At 39.3% G+C, this 21,632-nt stretch overlaps 1 non-coding gene across 1 annotated transcript; it reads right to left on the bottom strand.

Moving 5' to 3' along the window:
- Positions 1-494: 494 nt before the first annotated feature.
- On the bottom strand, positions 495-601 carry LOC111767123 (U6 spliceosomal RNA). The gene has a single exon (XR_002799014.1). It is a non-coding gene; the product is annotated as a U6 spliceosomal RNA (small nuclear RNA).
- Positions 602-21,632: the final 21,031 nt, after the last annotated feature.

The following is a 21,632-nucleotide window of genomic DNA, read 5'->3' as shown; positions in this document are numbered from 1 at the left end:
GAAAGATTTTAATTGAATGGGGATGAAATATAGCAAAGTTATGCTGATCCAGGAAGCAAGGAGAGGGGTGCTTGGAAACTTGATTGGAAGTCATTCTTCCAAAGGAAAAAGATATCTCCATAAAAATTAACTTTAGTCTTTATTTTTCCCTAGGACTTGGGTTTTTTTAAATTATCTTTTTTTTTTAAAGATACATAGATCACACAAAATGTTCGTTAAAAATATAAGAGGTTCCCATATACCCCCACTCCCCACCCCCACCGCCACTCCTCCCACATCAACAAACTCTTTCATCAGTGTGGCATAGTCATTGCATTTGATGAATACATTTTGGAACACTAGTGCACAGCATGGGTTATAGTTTACATTGTAGTTTATACTCTCCCCCAGTCCATTCAGTGGGTTATGGCAGGATATGTAATGTCTTACATCTGTCCCTGCAATATTATGCCCCCATATCAAACCTCTTCTTCCCTCTCCTTGCCCTCGGCAACAAAAATATGGAAGGATTCATGAATTTGCATGTCACCCTTGCACAGGGACTATGCTAATCTTCTCTGTATTGTTCCAATTTTAGTACATGTGCTGCCAAAGTGAGCACCAGGACTTAGGTTTTTTAACAAGTACGTCAGCATCAAGTTCATGGCTCGTTCTAAATGACCTGCGATCTAAAAATTGAGAGCAAAGCCAATGTTTCACTTTTAATTAGTGAAAGATGATCCCTAATTTGGGGAAGAATTATGTAAGTCAAGATGGGGACTTTCTGCCAGGGCATAAAAAGAGCAGGGAAGGATCTGCAAGCCTAAGTAGATGCCAGGTTTTGTAAACATCCCAGTAATGAGACAACTAACATGTTGTTCCTAGGCTATGTAAAGGAGAATATGCCCGGCAAAACTGGAAGTAATCTTTCAACTTCTCACCACAATGGCCAGGTTCTTATGAATATTTTGACTCATCTTTCTCCTTGCATCTAAAAATAATCTGGATAAATTTTAAAAAACACAAAATCCTCAGATATATTACGCAAGCCTACACAAATGATCAAAGTTTTGCAGACAAAGAATCTGGGAAGTAGCCTGGTTAAACATGTAGCATCATTAATCAAGAAGAGGAAAGCAGTTTAATAATAGGTTTTTAAGTTATTGGAGGACTGTAGACCTGTATTCCTCCAGCTTAGCAGGGAAAAGAATGTGGTAGTAAAATTCAACCATCCCACCTAGAACAGTGATTCTCTTTTCTGCCTGTTAGTTCAGAGGCATAAGAATCCAAAAATTGTGATGGGAAGAAGTCAATTTCAATTCCCCAGAACCATGGCCAGGTGGCTGGCAGAAGCATTCTCATCACAGACACCAAATCCTCCATACCTCCCAAGCCCAGAAGCAAAAATAATTTAGAGGGGTTTTATGTGTTATAGCAAGAGGAGCCACTCCCAACTCTAACACTTAATTTTCTGATCTTCTATATTCTTGCTATGAAAAGTAGGCACCAAATGTTGGCCACCGTTGTTTTAAAGGGACATCCTTGAGTAGGGATCACTGAATACGACAACCGTCCATTTCTGCTTGGTGCTAGCATATCATGGTTCTCCATCCACACATCAGGTCTGAGTCTTCTGCTAATGGTCATAAGGAGTTTGCCTTGGGTGTGTGTTTATGGGACATGGAAGAGGAAGCAGATCAGTAGTGGTAAAATCTAGCTATATACTACTACCATTGCATTTGTGCCTTCCAGTCCTGGTATCACAAATATGATTGCCCTTTACAGTGGAATGCAGCTGCAGCAACCAATTTTATGGTTCAATGGATCAGGTAATGCTCAGCTCATAAGAGGTAATTCAGACCTCACAATCACTTGAGGTTCCATAATCAGGTGTTTGGTCACTATCATGGCCAGCCGCAATCCAGAATCTGCTCTTCAAATGAAGAACATCTGTTGCCTGAAGAAGGAATGCCCCCCCCCCCTAAAACCCTAGGAATCTGTAGTGTCATTCTTCTGTTTAGGCTTGCCAGAGTTTTCATAAAATGTCACTTCTGGCCATAAACATCCCAAAACCATCAGGTTGTGTGGGTCATAGTGCCCAATATTTTCTTATTCCAGGCCCTAATTAAAAGTGGCAGCCTTAAAGTTAACCTGGAAAATGGGTCACGGAAACACATGCCCAATGTGGTACATATTACCTCCATATCCAAAAGACTTGCTGAGTGGTTTCCTATTTTCACTTGCTTTGACAAGCAGTTTTCAGCCCTGAGATTCCACTCCTTCTACAAAAATGCCAGGCTTGCATATCAGGTGCTTATTCACGTGTTATATTCGCAAGGCAAGGAAAATTATCATTACACACACCCGATTTTATTATCAAATGCCTCCTAAACAGCAAATACCAGACTCTCCACTACCTTCCATGGCTACCTTATACCTTCCTCCATCACCCACTAGCAAGTTTTCTCTTCCTTATTTGGGGAGCACAATAGATATCCTGATGAGATTCCTAACATCAAGGCTTTAGAAAAGAATCTCATAATCATTTAGTCAGAAAAGTAAGCCCTACACAAATGGGACAAACTGGGTTGGCCTAAGATGTCTCTACCATAATATTAAAGTTCAGAGTCAATATTGCTAGAGTGAAGAGGCAAAAATGAATGTTTTCTGAGAACTTTACATTCCACAAAGGTATTATTGACCATGTGAGGACAAAGGAATCTCTATGAGAGCATTTAAATAAAAAGAAATAACCTGATGAAGGAACCCAGCTAACCAAGATGTGAGCAAACAGAACGCACAAATAAACAAGAAAGTGGATGATTGGTGGTAACAAAGATTCCCCTTAGATGCAGATTTCAGGCCAAATGGTTGTGAGATGTTTCACTGCAGAAGAGAGTGTAAATGTCATAACCTTTGAAGGAAAAGCTTCATAGTGTAAAATATAACTATGAATTGGGCCAAAAATCAAGGGCCTAGCTCTTAAATCCTCATTACTCAAATCAAACTGTTTCCTGAATATGACACTCATAAAAATATGTAACTAAAAATATGGAAAGTAAAAAATACAATAGATAAATGAAAAAAAAAACAAAAAAACAAAAGAAAAGACAAGAAAACAAAAACATAGCTGTAGTCCCAACAGCAGCATTGAAAAAGTGGAATTCAAGCCAAAAGCTATTAAATAAGACCGAGAGAGGCACATTGTAATGTAAAGTTAAAATGTACAGTGAAGAACTACCCTTCATGATTTTTAATGCACCATATAACATAGTATCCAAATACATATAGCAAAATCTTCTAGAAATTCATGGAGAAATGGAGGGAAACAAAAATTAGAGAGGGAGACTTCGTCTTACCTCTGTCAGAGCATAGGAAAACAAATTGAGAAAACAGGCAAACATAGATAAGATTTGAATATTGAATAAGATTGATCCACATCAAAATTTATACCCTGCAAATACAGAGTATACATTCTTTTTTAAAGGATCTATGGATGATTAATGAGAGATACCACGTATTATATCACAAAGAAAGCCCCCAGATACTTTTAAAAGTAGATATACAATAGTCTATATTCTTTGGCAACAAATAATGCAATATAAAATAGAAGGCACATGGCTTCATCAAATAAGCTAAGTGGCCATCTCAGGAATCAAACACACGGTAATGAACTTTTTCAAGACTTGGACAACCAGCTTAAGCTAATCAATTACAGACATCTCTTAGATATTTGTATGAAGTCTCCTGAATACAGTATGTAATTTTTCAGTTAGAAAATAACAGCCCTGAAGATCAAGAGAATAACCCATCTGTTTAACTATTTCCTGTGATTTAGGACAACAAATATTTTATTATCTCTTATGAACTTTGTGGGTAAGGAATTTTGAAAGTTTTTTTGTTATTGTTGTTGTTGTTTTGAGGTTCTGGGACTGGGGATTGAACCCTGGACCTTGTATTTAGGAAACCTGCACTCAACCTCTGAGCCACATCGGCTCCCCTGAGTTGATTTTTCCGTTTGTTTGCTTGTTGTTCGTTTTGGTGTGGTGGTGGTTGCTGTGGTTGTTTCTAGGAGGCTCCCGGAACCAAGCGCGGGACCTTCCCTATAGGAAGCAGGCACTCAACTTCTTGAGCCACATCTGCTCCCTGGCAAGTATTTTGATTTTGGCTTTTGGTTGTAGTCAGATGGTGGCTATAGCTGGAAGAGCAGAGGTTTGGGCCTGGAGCAGCTGGGAGTTGGCTGGGCATCTCTTTCTTCCAATGTAGGCTCATAGCCTTACCACGTGTTCTCTTTCTGTGGGATAATTTGAGCTTCCTTACAGCACGGTAGCCTCAGGGCAGGATGGCTATGTGGCCTCTGAAGATTTCAAGAATGAGTATTCCAGCAAGCAAGAAAGAAATAACGTCATCTTTTATGATCTAGTCTCAAACATCATTCAGCATCTTACCTGCTGCATGTTATTAACTTGGAGCGAGGAATAAGCCAACCCAGTTTCCCAGGGAAAGAATCAGATGCCACCTCCTAATGTGAGGATGGCAAAGTTCTAGAAGAAGATATATGTGTGAGGGGATATTATGTTGCCATCATCTCTGGAAAATCCAATCTTACATCCAATTATAAACCTCATTCACTACTGCTGGAAATTTTAGTAGTTGACGAATGCAAGATATCACCCAGGGAAGAGCAATTAATGGTTTTCATCCTCGATAAAAATCATCAGACTCTGAGCTCCACAAACTGATACCCAGTTCGCTAATGCCTAGGAGAGCTTAGATTGAGGGTAGTTGGTTTCCATTTTCATTGTAAATTAATTATTTGCCACTGACATGATGTAAATTTGACAAGCCAGTTTCACTTTTTGACTCATCATTAAGTATATTTTGCACCATTACTCTCTTGGCTTCTGTTGCTATAAGGCCACAAGTTGAAACATTGTTTTCAAGTTGGTTACTCAATCTAAAAGGCAGAAAATTATTTTGGTAAGACATGACAAAGATTATGAAATGCTTCATGTAACATTCTTTTTTTATAGACACCATAATTCTGGCAAGTTTCATTCTCATTTGGTATTGAAACCTTGCCATCTTCAATAAACATGTCAGGTGTATCTGCTGAGCACCAATGTGCTGTGTATTTCCTGTCTACAAATTGCCTGTGGAATCAAGCATGAGTAGCTGAGATGAAGATTCATACGCAGGTAGAATCCGATCTCATGGACTGCATTTATTAGCATTTCTAGAGTAAGACAGTATAAAGCCTCTGCAATTAATGACAATTTTGCACACATTTGTCTATTTAAGTGTTTGTACTTGTTGACTATTATAAAAATTTTGTATAAAGCACTAAAACATGTTAATTTTTGCCTATTTTTGAACTTTATCTCTAGTACTGTACTTAACATTTTGTGACTTTGTTTCATTCACAGGTAGATTGGTGAAATGCCCTCATGTTGCATATTCGGTCTGAGTTTAAAGCACTTACACAGTGCTTAGAACACAACAGGTGTCTAGGGGGCGGAGAATCACCTAGAAAGCATTTGCTCCTGCCTCACACCCTTCTAGGTATATTATGTGTTTTATCTCAAATAATAATCATCACAGCCCTACTATTATGTATTCTCATTTTACAGATGACTTTAAAGATGTACAGGCTAGTTAAACAACTTGCCCAAGACCACGCAGCTATGGGGGAAGCTGGGATTTGAACCCGGATACTAGGTCTACGGAGCTCATGTGCTAATCAATATGCTTAATCCCCTCCGTTAGCTGTAAACTCCCCTTGGGTGGGGCTCGTCACTGAACTAGCTGTGTTGCTTTTTGTTCTTAATCAGCTACCTCCATGGCTTTGTATATGTCGGTCAGTGTTACAGTCTGAATTGTGTCCCCCCAAAAACAGACATGCACAGGCCTAGCCCCGGGCCTGTGAGTGTGGGCGCATTTGGAAGCAGGAGCTCGGAAGCTGTTATTACTTAAGACGAGGCCAGGTCAGATGGGAGTACGGACGGTGTCCTTGCCAGGAGAGGCGACGTGGGCCATGGGACGGAGGCCGAGACCGAATTACATTGCCACTTATCCAAATAACTGAATTAGAAATGGAGCATTATAGAAGACGTCGTGGCTTGCCGGCCACCCACCAGACGCAGGAGAGGGGCGTGGAGCAGATGGAGGCACGGCTCTGCTCACACCGTGATTGTGGACTTCTGGCCTCTGGAACTGTGGGACAATGACGTTCTGCTCCTTAAGCCACTGGTCTGTGGCACTCTGGTACAGCAGCTCTAGCAAACTAAGGCAGAATGGAGGGCGGCAAGAAAGGCTTTGCCATGGGAAGGAAAATATCAGTTATCTGTCTGGAAAAACAAAAAATTGCATTACTAAACCACGTTGAGAGAGCTGGCAGACCTCCCGGGTCTATGTCCATTTACAGTTGGTGGAATCACACCCATGGGACTGGCCCACGACCTGGAAACAAAGCCAGCCATGGAGCCTGTGAGCACTGTTCCTTCGGCTGGCTCGGCGTGCTCCTCCTTCCCCTCCCTCTGCAGGGGTCAGATCCCTCTGGATCCATTGGTTCTTGCTGCCACCCAGGCCTGGTCCAGCCAACTCAGTAACTGACATCCACATTCCACCATTTACCAGGCACCATTCTTGATCAATTCATCCTTGAAATGGGTGTCCTTGGGCAAGTCACCAGCCTCTTTGACCCTTGGTCTTAAAATCTGTAAAACAAAGCATTTGAACAAAAGAAATGACCTCCAATGTATCTATTTGCCAGTTTTAAAATGCTCCATTTCCAAGTACATGCAGTGGGACCTGCGTGTCATTACGAGGTGTCACCATGGATGGATAATAGCAGGAGGAATTAATTTTCAAATTTGTCATTAAGAAGATTAGGTGTGTTTGTGTCACCTTATGTTGGCTCAAGCCATAAATATTAGAATATTAGGAAGGGACCCTGTTAGTGATGAAAGGTGTGTCTAATTCAGTTATTTGGATAAGTAATCTCTTGGCAGTTCTTGGCAAGGGAAGCCACGTGCTACCCTGCACCAGCTGTAATTTTCTTTAACAACCCTTGTTTAAAAATACTGAGTGGTTATTCTGGACTTGCTATAGGCAGGCTGCTCTAATGACAAAATAAGCAGATTTTGCTTATCATCTGCATCCTTGATAATTGATAATATTGTGTGAGGAATATATCACTGTGTTAGACTTCCTATTTCCAGAATTTTGCCACATATCACCACAGAGGATACTTTAGGGAACATAATTTCCTGACAAATGGCATTACTCAGCTTAATCTTACTTTCATATTTTGCAAAAGAATGAAGATCAATATTTTTTGGAAAATTAATTTAAATTGACCGAAACTAAACAGTTTATTTGTCGTGTTAGACAGCCAATTAAATTTCTTCAGCATTGATACTTTATTAAATAAAAAGTGAGACCCAAATATCATGGTTGACTCAGTTGTCGGCTAAAGAATGAGTTAAAACTGATTTTTTTTCCAAACAATCATTTTAATAAAATCCCACCTATCTTTTGATTTTAGTGTCACTCCCCAAGATGTATTTGTTTGTATGAAGCCTTATGGCTAAAAACCATTGTAATGCCTGGTGTTGAGAAGAGAAAGTTAAGGGGTTACCAAATACAGGTCTTCAACTCTAAGATGGGTCATTTTCAGTCTATCAACTTCTTTGATCTACACAAGGAAAGCAAAACATATTGATGGAAGAATAAAATTAAGATAGAAGTGAAGCTTCTTGATGTGATGGATAATTAAATAAGAATACAAACAGATTGTGGATTTTTTTTTGTACTGAACAATCATAAAAATATGAAACAAATTGACCTGTCTAGTAACTTCAGTGTATACTTAGAGAGTGGAAATTCAACTAAGGTTTTTTCAACTCCTGCAAATCTGCTAGTGTAACAATTACAATCTGTGTTAAAACATTACAGTTTTAAAATACCCTAAAAATGCTAGTTTATGCCCAAGAATATTTTGCCTGCCACGATTCTGATGGAAAAATCAGCTTCAAGTTTAAATTCAGTTCCTCAGTTTCCAGCTCTCATCTAAATCCAGAACCCCAGAGTGGGAGTCAGATGCATTTCTTCCACTGTATTCACCTCCAGGGTCTCTTATAAATGTGGCCATTTTACAAATTGAAGAGTATTTTTCTGCTCAGTATTTTTGATGCAAGCAGATCAATTAAGAGATTCCTCTGCTTTGCGAATCCAGGAGACAGTAAAACAGGGCATCCTTTTCATGAACTGCTAACTGTAGAGAGGGTTTTAGGAGAGCAATTTAACACTAAGAGGAGCAAGTCTTTGATGCAACTAAAACTTCAAAGGCATGCTAGGTTTTTATTTATAATGAAAGAATAAAAGAGCTACCCTAAGAAGGGGCAGTGAGTAAAGCTTCCAAAGTCTCCCTAAGAAGCTGGGGCTGACACGGGATGTGGTTTCTCTCCATCCCTCCTTCCCTCCCTCTTTCCATCTCTCCTTCTGTTTCTTCTTTCTTTCTGCTTTCCCTTCCCTCCCTCCTTTCCTTCTTTCCTTCCTTCCTGGTGTATCTGACTTATTTAACAATGGCTGATAAACCAACAGTGCTAAATCTCCAACCTGACACTTTAAAAAAAGCAAAAATGCCCCTCACTTGGAAAAGATGAGATTATCTTTCCAGTTTGGAGAATTTTAAAAATCCTTGTGATTTTCAAGAGGGGAAAAGTCATTAACTGATTCGGACAATTCTTTTTGGTTGTCAAGATGAACTATGGGTAATAGCGCAATTATAAAAATGTTCTTTCCTGAACTATAACAAATTTACATCCCTGATGCAAGGTGTTAATCCCAGGGAAATTTGTATTGTATGCAGGATTTTTCTATAATCCTACAACTTCTGTAACAGAAGAAAAAGAGATTGGGGAGTCACACCTCCTATTTGAACACATTAAGAACCGCAAATCATGTCCAGAGTGAGGAAAGGAAGAAGAAATGCCAGCTCTGCCAGGAGGGCCGGCTGCGGGCGGCGGCTCAGCTGCACTTCTGCTCGTGCCTCGGTAAGGGCTGAGGGCACCTGCTGTGCAGATGGAGGAAGCATGAGCACCTTAACAAGTCACAGTTCTTGGAAACAGCCAGCCTAATAACCTTCCAAGCAGTGTCGTTATCTTTGAGTCTCATCCTGGAGACTAATACCTAAACAATCTGGAAGAGGGCTCCAGAACCCTCAGGGAAACCAGATTCTTGAGAGGTGAAATCCTCTGCCCTAGTCATTGAAGGTGCTGGATTTGTTCGTGTAAATTATGTACATGCGCATTTGCCTGTGATGTCAGCAGCTTTCCTTTCCCTCTTCATCTTTCAACTCACCTCCAAAGAAAAATAAATTCTCTTGAATATAAACTTTGCCTACTGAATCAAATTCTTGTCTCTCTGAAAAACCTGTCGAGGTTGTTGATGTGGGAGGAGTGGGGGGTGTGGGGTATATGGGAACCTCTTACATTTTTTAATGTAACATTTTGTGTGATCTATGTATCTTTTAAAAATAAAAGACAAGAAAAAAGAAAAAACCTATTGGGAGCGGATGTGACTCAAGTGGTTGAGTTCCTGCTTCCCACATGGGAGGTCCCAGGTTCAATTCCCAGTGTGTCCTGAAAAAACAAACAACGAGCAAAACAAATAGAAAAATCAACTCAGGGAAGTCGATGTGGCTCAGTGGTTGAGCACCTGCTTCCCACATACAAGGTCCGGGGTTCAATCCCCAGCCCCCATTATCTGAAAAACAAACAAATAAATAAATAAAAGCCTATTTGCCATTAGCATCAGTTTGCCAAGAAACAGACGTATGTTTTAACTTAAAAAATTATTTTTTTAAGTATAAAAATACATGTCCTGGGGTGGACCCTAACATTTGCATTTCTAGCAATTTCCCAAGTGGTGCTACTGGCCCATGGACCACTCTCTGCAAACCATCCAGAACAACTCAGCAGACCTCAGAGAGATTGGGACGAGGGGAACAGCGTCGCTAGAAAGCAGCAGGAATGCGTAGGCAGCAAAATGGAGCAGGGACCCCATGAAGGAGACGCCCAGAGGGCAGGGTCTTTGATTCCAGGCCCCCCTATTGACAAAAGAAATGCTTTTTTCCTTTTGCAATATTCAAACAATATGCAGTTCTTCTCTATTCTTTATTCCTTGTTTGTTTCTTGACTCAATCCCACCAACTTAGACCGTGGTGGGCACTGACCTTGTCATTTTAGGGAGACATCTTTTCTTTAGTTTCTGAGTCTTGCATTGGGCGATGATGTCTCTTAATTTGTGGAAAAATTACAGGGATATTCAAAAGAAGAAACAGCTATCTAAAAGATAAAGTAAGGCAGCAGATATCGTGTAAACCTGGCACCTTGCTCGGCACTTTCCACACGTGATCTCCCATCATCATCCTTACAACACAGCTAGGCAATTATTCTTGCCATTTCACAGGTGAGAACATGGAGGATATTAAGTGCTTTCCCAAAGTCATACTTAGCAAATATGAGGGCCATGACCTACTTCTACTAACCATAGTCAATGCTTTCTAATCATCCCATATATGACATCACACATGCATACATAAAGCATGTTGTAAGTTACCGGACATTGTATGTCCTCCCATGGCCCACTGGGTGGACTGTGGGAGAGTGTGGGCTATGGTGTGGACCACTGACCATGAGGTGCAGCGGTGCTCACAGATGTATTCACCAAGTGCAATGAATGTCTCATGATGATGGAGGAGGTTGTTGTTTTGGGGGGAGGAGTGGGGTGATGGGGGTGGGGATATATGGGAACCTCATATTTTTTTAATGTAACATTAAAAATTAAATAAAGACAAAAAAAAAAGATTAAAAGATAGGCTCGTGATCAACCCCACCTCCAATACTCAAAGCATATACCCCATAGGTCCATGAAGACTAAACAAGTTAATACTTGTTCAGCATTATAATAGTACCTAAGATTTAATGATCTTTTTCAAAATCAAAGTTTCTCGAGATAAAACTAAGCACAGAAAGGAGAAAAGTTACCATGGAAAATATTAAGCTTGCAGTTTTAATTAATCATGGTAGGAAAAAAGCGTCAAAATCCTATGTGCTTTTACAGATTAAAATGTCATACCATAATATTATTAATTATATGGACACTTTTACCTAATAAAATAGGTGAGTGTACAATAGGAGAGTTCTGGCATGACAGTGTGAGGAGATCAGCAGACTAGCTCCCCAAGAAACAGTAAAAATTATTTTAAAACAATTATTTAAAATCTCTGGGGTTTAGCAATGGACTCTTAGATATGACACCATTGCATGAACAACAAAAGAGAAAAAGAGATAATTGGACTTGATCAAAATTTAAAACATTTGTGCCTCAAAGGATACTACTAGGAAAGTGAAAAGAAAACCCAAAGAATGAGAGAAAATATTTGCAAATCTGTTATGATTTGTATACAAAATACATAAAAAGAACATACAACTCAATAGTAAAAAGACAAACCAATTTAAAAATGGGCAAAGATTTGAACGAACATTTCTCCAAAGAAGATATACAAATGCCCAATGAGCACATGAAAACATGCTCAGCACCATTAGACATAAGGGAAAGGTAAATCAAAACCATAATGAGATATCAACTCACATCCACTAGGATGTCTAGAATGAAAAAATCAGATAAAAACAAGTGTCGGTGAGGATGAAGAGACATCGGAACTCTCATACACTGCTGGTGGGAGTCTAAAGTGGTAACATCACTTAGAAAACAATTTTGTGGTTCCTCAAAAAGTAAAACATGGATTTACCTCATGACCCAGAAATTCTACTCAGTCTTCCAGAGAAGTTGTACTTTAGCACATCCAGCTATTAGGCAAGAAAGTCGCCATGTCAGGTTTGGTCTCCTTGAGAGTTTTGCATCTTGCTTTCCTTCCAATTTCTTTGCAGCTTGTGCCCTTGCTGCGACTTTCAGTTGATTAGACTCAATTCATTCCATATTCACACATTATGAATTGTTCTGAGAATGAATTTCTGTGTTGATTTACATGCAGCATCGAGGAGTCAGGGGTAAAGAAAGAGTAAAAGAAATAGAAAGTAAGAGATCTGTCATCCAAAAAAAAAAAAAATCTGAATCTGAAATCTATGCTCCCATTTGAAAGTGATGTTTATTGACACTTGGATGATGAGAATCTCAGGATTTGATTTCATCATAGTGCTGTGATGTAAAGGACAGTTCTCAAAACTATTGTGTAAGTCAAGATAAAGCATGGGAAAGCCTTTTGGAAGCTACATAACTCATGATATTAATAGAAGCTGTAATTATATTTTATGGACTATTTTTATGAAACCAGACAGTGCAATGTTCTCATACCATGTTTTATTTAATGTCTTGATAAAGTAAAATATTTTTTCAAAGTTTAAGCTGCTTCTTAAAAATCATCTCCTTTAATGGTCCTTCCTAAAAAAATGCAATGAAGGCAAAGGATTGAATATAAAGAGGAAATTTTACCATCTTATGACTACCCATAAAGAGTCAGCTTTCTAATATGTAGAGATTCTGGAAGAGTGTGGAAGAAAAAAGTAAATAGGAAGTAGTCCAAGCATTACAGATAATGGGCAAAGTAGATTAGAACTAGAAAGATCCATTCATTCATTCATTCAACAAATATGGATTGTTTGCCACTGTGTGCCAGGCCCTGATCTGGTGCCAGGGATACAGCAGCGACCAAAGCCACCACCTGCCCCCTGGTATTCACCTGGCCGCGAAAGGAGGCAGACGATAAACAAACGGACATGATGTCAGAGACTGATAATGCTCTGGAGAAATAAATAAGGCAGAAATGAGGGAAAAGGACTCTTTAGAGGTTGTGCTGAGAAAGTGACATTTGAGGAAAGACTTGAAGAAAGTGAGGGAGTGAGGCATTCGGATACCTGGAGAGTCGTCCCCTGAGGGCAGAGCGATACAGGAGTCCAGAGGCTCCAGGTCAACTGGCAGGTGCAGGAAGATGAGTGTGGCCGAATGGAATGAGAGAAAAGGAGAACGGGAGTGACGAGTCCAGAGAAAGAACCAGAGTCCGGATGGAACTGGGTTTTGTTCTCCCCATAGGAGGCCTCAAGAAGATCGAGGCAAGCCAATTCCTTCCACGTAATGATAGACAATGTGATTTACGCATAAACAATCACCATGGTTGCTGTATTGAAAATAGGCTGCAAGTATCAAGGACAGCTGCTCAGATGCTTAGGAAAGCAGTTTGAAATGCTGGTTTATCACCTAAGTGGAGATGCCACGCAAGCAACAGACATAAGAGTTTGGAGTGCAGGATAGAGGACTGGATATGAAACAGGAAAAGAAGGAAATTATTGAGACAGAGCTGCTGAAAGCATATGGACCAAGAGCTGAAGAGTGAAACATCTGCTTCTGAGAAGGAATTATTGCGCCCTTGTTGTAACTCCATGATGCACTTCTGATAGTTGATTAAGAAAATGCAACAAAAAGTACTAAAACAAAATAATTCAATCACTGGTACATTTATTACGCTGATTTTTGCCTTCTGAAAAACACTGTAGAACTACCCAGGAATCAATGAGGGACTTGGAATGGAATGTGCAACTTTGCGTGACTAGATTCATCACATAAAATTAAACAGATCAAATTCTTACTTCTTTTTGGGGATTCTCAAAAAGAATATAATATTAACTTTTGCCACCATCTTATCTGCAACTGTGCAGTAAATCATTTGTTGACACTATCTTGGGAGTAAATTGGTCTCTGAGCCCAGATATAAGCCATAATTCTCCCAGTAAGGAAGAATTATCATTGAAATTACCACTTCTGAAGGCCAAAAAAGGAAGCAGAGGAGAAAATAAAGGAAAACTAGAGCCCTCTGACTGGATACGCTGTGAGTCTCACCATTACATCTAGCTTCCCACCTTTACCGCAAAAAACAAGTAAAGGAGAAAGTACATGAGAAAGTTGGTTCTAAGGAATTGAGAAGTCTACTTTATTCCTAAAAAAGTCAACTTCCTAATGATAACTTTTTCTCACAATCAGAAGAAAAAAAATAATGGAACTTAGACAAACATAATGTAGAAAACATAGAGAGGTTTTAAAAAATGGAAATAACCAGATAACTCGAGAGAGTTAATGGTGATGGATGATCTATCTAATACACAGGTATAATTAAGAATATCTAAGTATAGTGGAGCCAGTGTAGCTTAGGGGTTGAGCTATGCTTCACAGGCATGAGGTCTGGGTTCAATCTCTGGAACCTCTTAAATATCTAAATCTAGAAACCTAAACTTAAACCTATCGAAGTATAATATAAACAAATTTGAGGTAAGAGCCTCAATATTGGGAAGGGTAACCTTGAAGTAATCAGGGTTCTAGAAACCAGTAGAAAAGAGAATGGCAAAGAGAGGATCACTGGGAGCTATAAGGTAAAAAAAAAAAATTTCAGGGTGAAAGACTGAAAGTCTGTGAATTAGCAACAGAAGAGATGAATTTAAAATCTGTTTATTATATCCATCTACACAAAAGTCTGCTGCTTATCCTTGAGGTCTTATGAGCTTTTCCCACCCCCTTTTAAGGTCCCTACCAACATTACTTGAAAGATTAAGATTGAGAACCAAGAAAACAAAGGATTTTATCCTTCTCTAAGCTCTCTGGTGTTTAAATAATGTGGGAAAAGCAAAAGAGTGAAAACCAACTTAATATTTTTGCTCTAGGTAGCGCATATCAAATTGTACTCTTTAACTTCTAGCATTTCCTTTGCTTTTTTGGCTCAGGCATGAATTGGGGACTTAAAGAAATGAATTGGGGACTTCCATTTCAGTAAATCTAGTGGTTGCAATGACCTGGAAATTTCCAACAATAAATCCCCTATACGTAGTGAACAAAATATAAAAAACATCATTTCCACGTATAATTGGTCTCATAGAGAGACAGAAAATATTGTCCCTGAGAATTGTTAACTTCAGTTTTCCTTTCATAGGGGTTTGAAGTTAGAATTAATCCAAAATGAGGACAAGAAATTGACCTAAAATACTTATCTACCCCAAATCAAGAAATGAATATAAAAGTATTTCCATGGCAGCAATAACCTAGAGTACCTAATGAAAAGAAATGCTACACCTGCCTAAAGGGGCACACCCCCCAAACACACTACAAATGATACTATATCTAAGTCACTGATGAAAGAAAACTCAAAATAAAAGTAGAAGTACATGATTGAAATGATGAATGTACAACTATGTGATTATAGCAAATACCATTGATAGTACACTTTGGATGATTTGTACGCTTTGTTAATATGTATCAATAATATTGGTATAAGAAAGTATAATTACAAGATTCATGAAGAAACAATCTCCACGAGACCCCCATGAAAGCACATTTAGAGAGAGATTTTCAAATAAGTACCTTCAGATAATTAAAGATGAAAAATGATGACTGACAATTAGGAAGAATAGATGAAGATCATAAAAAAATTAAGTAGATGGATGTAGAAAGACATCAAATAGAACTTCTAAAAATAGGAATATACACATTGAAATAAAACTCAATAGATGGTTTAAACAGCTGATTAGAGAGTAATTAAAGATAATGAACTAGAAGAGATGTAAGTAAATGAAAGTTAAAGGAGCACAGAAAAGTCACAGGGATAAAACAAGAAAGTTTAAGAGACATGAAAAATAAAAGAATAATGGTCAATCTGTATCCAATGGAAATTCCAGAAAGTGAAAATAAAGAAAATGGATGAAAAGAAATATTCAAAGCTAAAATTCCTGTTAATATAACTGAATTGTTAAAGAAAGAAATCCTAAGGTTTAGATAGAATAGTGAGTCACTCCTAGAGATGCTAAAGTGGATTTGTAGAATGCCAAATTCATAGGGAAATTGTTTGAAGCAAATATAAAGGAAAGCAAGATTTTCTAATAGTCATGGCCATTAAAAAGAGTAAGCAGCCACCTCAACAGCAAAAATAGAAGCTCCAAAACACTATATTCAGAGTGCTGACAGAAACCGGGAAACTATAGCTAGCTGGATTATCATTCAAGAGTAAAAGTGAAGACATTTCCAGATCAAAAAAGTTAAGAGAGCCTAAAACTACCAAACTTCACTGAAATAATATTGAGGGATATACTTTAGACAAAAGTAGATTGGTTGCAGAAGGGAAGAGTGGAAGGCAAGAAAGACCAATGAGGGACCCAGAATAGCCAAAACACCTTGAAAAAGAAAAACAAAGTTGGACTCACTTCTGAATTTCAAACCTTACTACAAAGTTATAGTAATCAAGATAGTATGATACTGGCATAATGGCAAACAGAGAGATCAAAGCAACAGGTTAGAATTTAGATACAAATCCTTACATTTACAGCTAATTAACTCTTAGCAAGGGCACTAAGACAATTCAAATGGGCAAAGAATAGTCTTTTCAACAAATGGGACAATTTAAGAGCCACATGCAAAAGAAGGAAGTTGGGCCCTGACCTCACACCATATACAAAAATCAATTCAAAATGGATCAAAGACCTAACTGTAAGAACTGAAACTATAAAACTCTTAGAAGAAAATCCAGGGGTGAGTCTTCATGACCTCAGATTTGGCAATTGATTCTTACATAAAACACCAGAAGCATAAGCAGCTAAAAAATATATAGACAAATTGGACTTTATCAAAATTAAACACCTTTTGCTTCACAGGACATTATCAAGAAAGTAAAAACCAGCCTAGAGAATGGGAGAAACTATGAGCAAATCATATATCTAATAAGAGACTTGTATCAAGAATTTATAAAGCACACTTAAAACTCAAAAATAAATAGACAAATAACCCAATTTAAAAATGGGTAAAGGGTTTGCATAGACATTTCTCCAAAGAAGAAATGCCAATGGACAATAAGTACATGGAAAGATGTTCAACATTATTAGTCAATAGGGAAATGCAAATCAGAGCCAAAATGAGATATCACTTCACAGCCCCTAGGATGGCTAAAATAAAAAAGATGGACAATAACAAGAGTTGATGAGGATATGGTAGAATTGGAAGCCTCACACACCATGGCTAGAATCATTTGAAAAAGAGTTTGGCAGTTTCTTAAAAAGTTAAACATAGAGACAACAATTACATGCTTAGGTATATACCTCAGATTAACGAAAACATACCTACACAAAAACTGTATGTGAATGTTTATAGCAGCATCATTCATTAGAGCCAAAAAGTGGAAACAACCTAAATGCCCATCAACTGATGAACAGAAAAACAAAATGTGGCATATCAATCGAATGGAATATTACTCAACAGCAAGGAGGAATGAAGTATTGATACATGCTGCAACAGGGATGAACCTTGGAAACATTAAGCTAAGTGAAAGAAGCCAGACAAAAAGACTACATATTTTATGAGTCCATTATTTTGAAATGTTGAGAAAAGGAAACTCTATAGAGACAGAAAGCAGATGAGAAATTGCCAGAGAATAGAGGGATGGGAAAGTGGGGAGAGACTGATAACTGATATGGGGTGTGTTTTGGGAATGAAGAAAATATTCTAATATAGTTATGATTGCTGTACACATCTGTGAAATACTAAAAATGACCAAATGTACACTTTAAAAGGGTGAAATTTTAAGTGTGTGAATTATAACTCAATAAAACTGTTATTTAAAAAGCAACAAAGGAAATGAAAGAATGGTAAGCAACATGTCCAATAAATGTGTGCCACAGAGCAAACATAGACTGTATAAAACAATGAGAAAATGAGTAATTTAAGAATATGGAAACAAAATTAAAATATTAAACAACAATAAGTCTTCGGAAGTCTTTAGAATTAAATGGTCATAAAAAGACTCGCTTTGTTTTTGAGGATGGTTGAGCTATTGCTCAATTTTGCACAGTTAAAATTTTAAAGCTAACCCCCAAAATAATAGGAATAAGTTCATTTCCCGGCTGCAGGGAACCCAGCCGCCAACGGCCGCAGAGCAACGTGCCACGGTTTACCGTGACTGCTGCGAAGCATCCCTCACCTGTGACCCAATGGGAGAGACACACCGCCCTGGTAGGAAACACAAGGAGCACATGAAAGCCTACTCAGAAACGGCCGGAAGAGCAGGCTCGGAGCCTACTGGCAAGGCAAGGGCTGCATTTCAAGAGCAAGGAGACCTCCTGCTCCACTTTCTGCTCCTCCTCCGGCAGGGGCGGTGATCCCACCATCGCCAGTCTCCCGGGTCCTCCTCGCCCTGGTAGGATGCCAGCACCCCATGAGGGGCCCCCCATGATGCCAGGATGAGCGCTCCTCCTCCTGGGATGACGCCTGTGGGACGTGCTCCTGCACCGAGGCCCCCCGGGAGGCCACCTGCTGATGATACCTGCACCCGGTGATACCCGCACCTGCCCAGGTGGTGCTGACTCAGCCAGGAATGGCCGGATCAGACAGGGGAGGAGGGAGGGCAGCCTCCCTGGTGCTGTGACTCCGGGGGATTTCTAACCACGTGGCAAGGAAGACTTGCGCCCCCTTCCTATCAAAGAGAGCTTGGCTTTCCAGGGACATAGTGGGGCAAAAGATTTTTGTATTGTGAAATGTGAAAATAAAGTTGGCAACTCTTATAGCTAAATAATAACAATATAAATAAAATGTCTATCATCTAGACCAATCGAGGAAAACAGCGTACAAATCAATAATTATTAAAAGGCACCAAAATAAAGAATCAAAAGAGCAGAGTAAATAAGATGCATATATTAAGATAGTAGAAACAAATACACAATAATGTACATTTTATAACCATAGGGAATCAACAACACAAGATAAATGACAGAGATTATCAGAGTATTATTTTAAAAGACTATCATATGGACACTAAATGTTGAAAATAAATGTACAGAACACAGTATTTTAGGGATATACCAACTAAAAGAAAGCTGAGATGAATATATTAATAACCAACAAAACAGACTTGCAGCTTTTCATTTTTGTGTAGATAATAACTGAACTTAAATAATATAAAGGTTTTTAAAAAGAGAATTAGAAGGAGAAAATAATAAAAAATATTAGGGAAGGTTTATTAAATACCTCATATCTGGTAGATAAAAATTAATAAGGTAGATTTCTACAACAAAATTAATGTGCAATCCCAAGCCTGACAATGAAAGAGTACTCATTTCTCTCAATTATGCACATGACACAGCTATAATAATTGGGCATAGGAAGTTTTAATACACAACTAAAAGCTGCTATATAATCCCATACCAAGTTTAAATCATTATGGGAATCTGAACATATTTAAAGTTAAAGACCATGAAAATAATACATATTAAAAATTATGGAAGACATTACTAAGGGAAAATGTACGTCCTTAAATGTTTATATAAAAAAACAAGAAAACTAAAAATTAATCAACTAGACATCTGATTCATAGAGCCAACAAGAATAAATAATAAACTGAAAGAAAGCAAAAGGTAGGAACAAAAAAATGAGAACAGGTCGTCGGGCATGGATCACCTGGAACGCTGCTCTTGGTTCCTGAGGGGAACGCTGGTGCGGGTGGCCATGCGGCGCTACCTGCCCTGGGCACTGGTGACTTCCATGCTGGCAGGCTTGCTCCTCAAGGAGCTCTCTCCGCTGCCCGAGAGCTACCTCAGCAACAAGTGCAACGTCCTCAACGTATATTTTGTCAAATTGGCCTGGACCTGGACCTTCTGTCTCTTCCTGCCTTTCATTGCCCTCACCAACTACCATCTGACGGGCAAACCTAGTGTGGTTCTACAGCGGCTGAGCACTCTGCTTGTGGGCACAGCCACCTGGTCAACTGCAGTTCTGCCAACCAGGCCTGGGCTCAACTGGTCATCTCTGCTAAAGGGGCAGCAACTGTCTGGGGCATGTTCTTCTCATGATGATCACTGGGGCACCAAATCATAAGCCGATCCAGGCAAGCCTATTTAAGCCTATGCTCACATCTCATCCTACTGGCATTCCATTGGTTGGAGCAGATCACATGAACAAGCCCAGCACCAACAGGACAGGAAATAAACCCCACCCACAATGGGAGGAGCTGCAAAGGCTGTGGATGTTTCATTATATTAGAGAGGACCAATAATCCAATTAACCACTGTGTCCTTGGACACATTAACTCCCTTTGCCTCGGTTTCCACATCAGTGGAGCATAGAAATCTATGCTTTGCAGAATTAGAAATAATGTGTTAGATATGTTGGAGTGACTGGGGCATTTAGGTCTGACTGCCAGTGAGGAACTGATGAACTGGCAAAGATAAGACCATCAGCAGCAATTACTGTCCTCCCAAAAGGAATCCTATGGATGTTGGTGAGACCTTCTCTCACCCATTGCCACATTCCCAGTGGTGATCTTACCCACAGTCCTGACTAGACTGAACTCTGATAGCCACATATCCTTTTCATCTCTGCGTCCCTTGGTGACGACTCAGAACACCAGGCAACTGATCACTCTGAGTTTGACATATTGACTCTCTTCCTGTCCCCACCCAGGATCCTTTCCATGACATTGAGAGACAGTGTGGCCAGAGATAGGACTCTAGCTCACTCACAGTGGGATCCTCTCTGTGCTGGTTTGGAGTCTTGTGGACCCCAGAAAAGTATTTTCTTAAGCTAAGCCATTTCTGTATGTGTAAACCTGTTGTATGTAAGATCTTTTGGTTAGATCACTTTTAGGGCCTTTTTGGACTACTTCGGTGAGACTGACCTAGGATGGGTCTTGGCCCTCTTGCTGGAGTCTTATATAAATGGAGAAATGAAAGCAGAAACACACAGAGAAACAGAACTGTAAGCTTTTACCCTGCTGTGTGAGAGAGGACTCCAGGATTGCCTACAGCTGCAGAAAGATGGAGAAACCCCTAAGAGGCTGAGAGAGAGGCCAGAGGCTGGAATCAGCTGAGCAGCTTGAAGCTAAAAAGAAGAGGTCCAGGGAGAGATGAGCCATATGCCTGATCGCCCACAGCTGAGCTCTGGGAGAAAGTGAGTCTAGCCTGCCCTACAGACTTCACACTTGCCGGCCTCCACAACCATGTGAACCAATTCCTTAAAATAAATATGTATCTGTGTATTGATCTATTGCCCTACCATCCACCTCTCCATCCTATTGGTTTTGTTTCTTTGGAGACCTCTGATGCATTATGGAAACCCAGAGATTCTCTAGAGTGCCTCATGGTATATCCATGTCCAATTGTAAAAAATTAATGAAAGATCACAGCAACCCAGGGACCACCAAAGCTTGAAATGATTTATCAGGTAAATTACCCCAACCAGCTGAGCTGGCTGAGAACGAAGTGAATATGGAATAGCTAGTGGAAAAAAGAGAAATTATCGATATCAACAATGGCCTTGTTTTCAGTTACAGAAATGAGGATTATAGCAGCCATGAATATTTCCTTCCTGGCTTATTATGTGTGTATTCAGTTTGTATAAGGAATGCTGGCAATAATCAAATTTACAATTTAATCTGTATATGGCAGTATGTTCTGGCATGCTTGTGACTTCTAGAACTAGAAGAGGAATTAGAAGAGAAACCAACATCACCCAGGTTGATGTTACCAACCACTGACTTTGTGAGTCTTGATTTTGGAAAGAACGTGAGTATGTCCTCATTTTAGGGGGGCAGTTGATCCTTTTAGGATTGT

This window comes from Dasypus novemcinctus, chromosome 24, assembly GCF_030445035.2.
Source record: "Dasypus novemcinctus isolate mDasNov1 chromosome 24, mDasNov1.1.hap2, whole genome shotgun sequence".
NCBI classification, from domain to species: domain Eukaryota; kingdom Metazoa; phylum Chordata; class Mammalia; order Cingulata; family Dasypodidae; genus Dasypus; species Dasypus novemcinctus.
The sequence above is the reverse complement of the archived record's forward strand: the minus strand, read 5'-3'. Positions and strand labels throughout refer to the sequence as shown.